We start from the raw sequence: 6,537 nt of genomic DNA on the forward strand, positions 1-6,537 counted from the left end.
CTTACATGCTCCTGATATTTACATCGTCATATCATTGCTTGTGTGGTTTATGATCTTGCTTTTGTTGTTTGAGCTTCCTTTGTCAATTCGTGACAAAAAGGGGGAGAAAGTTATTTTTCACGAGTCTTAGTTTTCATCTAATCATGTGTAGACGTCCCCGAACGTCCCGGGAGGAAATCCCCCCCGTTTTGTTTGTTGGGCTCACTACAGTTCAGGACTCAATGTCACGGTCCTGTATCTAATCTCGCAGAGTGCAATGCAAGACCGATGAAATCATTAAAGAGTCCAAATCTGGCAAATCGCTTTTGAAAAAAGATTTTTTGAAAGAAGTGCCAAACATGGACTGCTTTGCCAGATACATAGTCGCCACCTAAATATTTTATTTTTGGGAAATTTAGGAAACCCTGACTCGTTGTCTAAGGCCACGTGTCCGTCATCACCAAAGTTGCCTTGGCTCGGGAACTTGGGTACGATTGGGGAAGGTCACTTCGTGAGCACCCTCGCTCGCCCGATCAAAGATCGGCCTTTACTAACCATGATATCTAGTTTTGAAAACGTTATGCGTTCTTATTCCGGTTATTAGCCTAGATTTATTACGTGATGCGCACAGCATACAAGTATAGACTGGGTCGCCTGAATTGGAACGAAACATCTCATGTTTGTTTTGAAAACGATTTGCTACTCGCAAGTAGGCTAAAATGTGGATTTGCCACCCTCAGGTGGGCTTAGAAAACAAGATGATTTGTTACTATCTAGTGGGCTTAAAAACTCACAATTAATGAATTGTTCTAATTCGGATAACCCAACCTTTACCCACAGGCATTCAAGCAGGTATATCATATAAGCAAATAGTCTCATGGTAAGCATGCTATCATGGCAGTCACTCACACATATACAAGGATGCTAAAGCATAAAACTTACCCAGTACTCCGAGCCAAAACAGAAACTAGTTAGAAATCAATGCATGATCCTAACTATACAGAAATGCCTAATGCAACACATGCAAAATGCAGCTAAGATAGGCTCTGCTATTTTAAGATGGCATATGAAATGCTACAACTAACAAGTATTCAACTCAGTTTTGAAATACAAATGCAGTTAGTATGATGCCCCGAGCCCAGTGCATGCAAGACAGATGAATGAATGCAGACATGCTATCATACTGTATGCTAATTGAAACATGCCCTAATCTAACCATCATAAGCTGGTAAATAAAAGGGAGAAAGACGTGGGGTTGGAAGACATACATCACACTCACGCACACTTATTACAAAATTGCCCTTGCTCGGAGGGTCCAAAAGAATAATACAATCCAAATAAGTACAAAATCCTAATTAATTAACAAATTAACTAGGAAAGTGAATAAATTAGCATGTAAGCTATGGACAGCCTCGGCTCGGTTTCGAATGATGAATGATGCATGCTCGGGTTACCTTCATCGGGAAATTCTTTACGATGCCCCGGTTTGCCTCTGTTCGCAATTGTTCTCGGAATATTGTGCAAAGCTCCAGAAGGCTACTGATTTCTGATTTGCTGCAACAGAGAGCAACAAAGGGGCATGGCAAAGTATTTTCACATATGTATGCATAATTACTCTTCAGGGAGTGCAGTCCTCGATCCTCGTGCACCAATCACGCATCTCGATGCATGATGGCTGAGGAGTCGAATTGCACGACTCAATGTGAAATGAATGCACATGAAAACACAACAAGACCTAAACTCCATCATGGGTAATCCGGAGTGTTAGTGACAGGGAATTGAGACACGTTCCGTAACTCAGAGTACGAAACGTCCTTCGTTTCCCGTGCTCGAGCTAACTCCTATCCCAAACACAATGCAAATGAGATGGCATACACAATGAGACTAACATACAACCTAGCATACACAATGCTATGAAATGGCATACACAATGCTCGATGTAACATGGCATACACAAAGCTCTAACACGCAACCTAGCATACGCAATGCTATGAATTGAAAAGGCGTACACAATGCATAATGGACTTACACAATACATAATGGACTTACACCAACATGAGTGGACCTCATCCACACTCACATCAGTGGCCATAAGATGAAAATGAGATGACCGAAATGCGTGCACACATGCACGCAAACCGAGGACCAAACCTAAGGCATTAAATGCCACTCTACCAAAACATGGCAAGGATGAAGCATGGCATTCAAACATGTAATTTTCAGCACTGAAACATAATGCTAAATGGTCCCGAAACATGAAAATATGGCACCCGATGCATGGAATAAGCCCCGAAACTCAAAACTACTCCAATGCATTGAATCACAAGTATACAAAGAAAGCATTATTTGATCATGAAGTCTAAAGATAGAGCCAAGGAAGTCCCAAAATATGCATATTTCTAGTTTAGAGCATGGCCAAAAGATGCTAACATGATAGACTAAAATAGCATGCAATATTGGCTAGCAAGCATGGTTTACATGGCATGTATATGAAGCAAATGAGAACTCATCAAACCAGATAAAAACAGTGAACAAAACATGCCAAAATACGCCTAAATAATCACTGAAATGCAGCCAATGCATGCAAAAATAAGGGGCTTCTTTGGAGGGCCTTACAAGGGGTTGTTAAGCACATATAAGATAGACACTTAGCATGGAAAAATCAACTCTGGAAATGAGTTATGACAACCCTAAAACTCACAAAATTGACCTTAAAATCAGTCAAGGAAGCATACGATGAAAGGCCCCCTCAAAAGGCCTTGAATGGAATTGTTCTACACATGCACTATAGCCATAAAATATGATCAAAAGGGCCCCGGACAGACCTAAGACAGACCTTAAAACCCACAAAATTGTGCCCAAAAAGTGACTTCAATGCATGCAAAATAGAGCCCCTTTGGAAAGCCAATGATGCTAGTAAAGAAAATGAGGGGTGAGAGGGTCACCCCTCTATAATTTCAAAGGTCAAAACCTCATCAAAGCCACTAAAAATCCCCTAGATTTCAGTGGCTAAGAGGCCAAAACAAGTCCAATGCAAATGCTCTAATGCATAGCCCTAAATATGAAGGAATAAAGCATGCAAGGAAGGAGATGACTCCAAACAGAAAAGTGACCACAAGAAAACTTAAAGAGGAGGTCAAAAAAAGGCTTTTTTTAGTTTATAACAAATCTCGAAAATGTTCACAAGTAAGGCTAAAGTATGATGCAAAAATAGCCCTAAAAGAGAGATAGAGGGTAAGGGGAAGTAAATGACCTCAAACAGCAAAGTTCCCTTAAACAAAGTTGAAGAGGAGCTCAAAATAAGGCACTTTATAGTTTGGGTCGAAGCCCAAAAATACTTACAAGTGAGACTAAGTAATGAAGCAAAAAAATGCAAGTTTAAGGGAAATAGGTACTTACCCTTGAAGAGCCAACCTCCAGCAGCTTTTGAACCAAGTTGATGAGCTTTCAACCTCTGCAAATGACTTCCAAGGTGCTGGAATGGGTGATGAAGGTGTGGTGCTAAGGGTTGTAGTGCAAATGGACCAAGAAAGTTAGGGTTTTGGAGCTTTGAGTAGTGACAATGGAGGAGGGAGGTTATGAGCCTTAAGCAATAATGTTTAACCAGCTGATATGAAGCCAAGCCTCTCCTTTAGAGAGGAGAGGCTCCAAAATATCCAAAAAGGCTCCAAGTATCCTCCATACACGTGTATGGAGGATGCACCAAATGGCCTCTAGCTAGCACAGCTGGATTACACTCAGAAAAAGCAAAAAATAAGAAGCAGGCCGGCCAGTTCAAGTGGCTGGCTGGCCACCCCCCCTAGTCGGCCGACCAGGGGTCAAAAGGGTCAACAAAAATTGCTGGTCGGCCTACCCAGAAAGGTGGCCTCCCAGATGAGTAGAATACAGCTGTGTAGAGAAAAACCAGAAAAAGTGACCCATGAGAGAGAAAAGCTAGTTTTTAAGCAAGGTTCAAAAGGGTCAAGATGAATTTCTGGTCGGCCTACCCATATTGGTGGCCTTCCAGATGAGCACAACACAATGGTGGTATGAAAAACCAGAAAATGTGGCTCAAAAGTGGAAAAAACCAGCTTTTGGTCAGAAAAATCGGCTTTTGGAGAGAGAAAATGAGAAAACTGGATTTTCGAGAGAAAAGGTGGCCAGCCACCATCCTACCGCCTTCCTAACAGTGAAAATAGGGTCTCTACCAAAAATGGACCAAAACGGATGCAAAACGAAGGTTCAGGGGCCAAAACGCGCGGTTCGAGGCCCCGAAAACAGGCTGTTAGGCACCGAGAGTGGCGTATGACCACGAAGGTGGTCTCCAGGGCCACAGTGTCCCTCTAAAGGGAGGAAATAAGGTGTGTTCCAAAAATCGGAGCAAACGGAGGTAGTTAAGTGGTTCCAAATCGAGTCACACGGCCGACGGCTCCGAAAATCGAAAATCGGGCTCCAAACGGGAAAAATGGCCTACGACCACGAAACATAGCCTACGGCTACTGAGAGATGGTCTACGAGACCTCTCCCTCCCTTCGAGAAAAGAAAACGGAGAAAACAGGACCCGGTTCGCAAACCGAGGCAAGGCAAAAAAGAGCCCCGAAGTCTAGAGGCAAGGCTCGCAGTCGAGACTTTGAAACCTCAGAACGAGCACAACATGCAACATCACCGAGCGCTCAATTGGTGACGTCTGAGTCTTAAGGTCGGTCAAAATGGGGTGTCTACAGTTGCCCCTCTTTGACAGAACTCGGAAGTCATACGTGACGGGAGTGAATGTCAAAGCCCAAAGACGACCCATTTTTGACAAGGCCGAAGACTTGGACAAACAAACAAAGTACAGACAATTAAATGGTTGCGCCCGCAGGCTGCCTACGTATCCCTTTGCAAGGAATCAAACCAGCGTAGTTCAGGGACAGGATGCGAAATGGTATGCAGAGAGATTTTGATAATTGGACTTATACGGTACACGAAGCCGGTTTGAAAATTGGACTTATACGCTACGCGAAGCCGGTTTGAAAATTGGACTTATACGCTAAGCGAAGCCAGTTTGAAAATTCAAGATTTATGCGATGCACTGTAATGACTAAAATGCAATGTGATAGCTAGGAAAAGGGAGGTACCTTACAGAGGCAATTGCCAATGACTTACCTCGGCAATGTCCTACCTCATGTTGATGTGGGAATCTTCCTCTTCTTCTCAGTTGAACTACAGGTACTACTTTTCTCCCTGACTATGGTCGCAGCTTTCCTTATTCTCCAACAGGGTGACAGACTAGGTTGATTCGGTATCCAGAATTGAGGCGCATACATATGCTATCTCAATCTATGGGGCTGCCATACAGATTTTAAGCCGAGAATATATCCCTGGGTATTTAAACCAGACTTTAGTCTCGGAAATCCCGAACTTTTGCGTTCTAGGCAAGAGCCATTCGAACTCTAGTTTCCACCGTCTCAGTTGGTCTCCTAGGAACTCACTGAAAACACAGGCAGGTGGCTATACCAGACCGCCGGAAGTCGTTCGGGCACCACAAACACCAAAGGAATTGCACCTTTAGAGGATTTAAGGCCTCCTAGACCAAAGGGTGCACAAGACAGTGCGAGTGAAGAGTGAATGCACAAAACAGTGCTAAGAGGATGCACAAAATAGGGCGATGCTAAAGGTGTACAAAACAGTACGAGCATGGTGAATGCACAAAATAGTGCGATACAGATAAGGTGCGCAAGATAGCGCGATGCAATGCACTAACAAGTGCAGGTATGGTGCGCAAGGTAGCGCGATGTAATGCACTAACAAGTGCAGGTAAGGTGCGCAAGGTAGCGCGATGCAATGCACTAACAAGTGCAGGTAAGGTGCGCAAGATAGCGCGATGCGATATGCAAAGCATAAGACAGTGCGATTGAGGTGCGTAAAATAGCGTGAATGATAAACTGCACAAAACAGTGCAATGCGCAAAATAGCGCGAATGTAAACTGCACAAAACAGTGCGATTAAGGTGCGCAAAATAGCGTGAATGATAAACTGCACAAAACAGTGCAATTGAGGTGTGCAAAATAGCACGAATGATAAACTGCACAAAACAGTGCGATACGCAAAATAGCGCGAATGATAAACTGCACAAAACAGTGCAATTGAGGTGCGCAAAATAGCGAAAATGATAAACTGTACAAAACAGTGCGATGCGCAAAATAGCACGAATGAATGTAATGCACAGGGCAGTGCAATGTGCAAAATAGCGCGAATGATAAACTGCACAAAACAGTGCGATACGCAAAATAGTGCGAATGATTTGAAATGCACTAAACAATGCGATACGCTAAACAGCGCGAGTGATTTGAAATGCACAAAACAGTGCGATATGCTAAACAGCGCGAGTGTAAACTACACAAAACAGTGCGATGCGCAAGAAAGCGCGATTGATTTGAAATGCACAAGACAGTGCGATACGCTAAACAGCGCGAGTGTAAACTGCACAAAACAGTGCGATGCGCAAGAAAGCGCGAGTGATTTGAAATGCACAAGACAGTGCGATACACTAAACAGCGCAAGTGATTTGAAATGCACAAGACAGTGCGATGCGCTAAA

Source organism: Camellia sinensis, chromosome 12, assembly GCF_055761805.1.
Source record: "Camellia sinensis isolate YWXY chromosome 12, ASM5576180v1, whole genome shotgun sequence".
Lineage (NCBI taxonomy): Eukaryota > Viridiplantae > Streptophyta > Magnoliopsida > Ericales > Theaceae > Camellia > Camellia sinensis.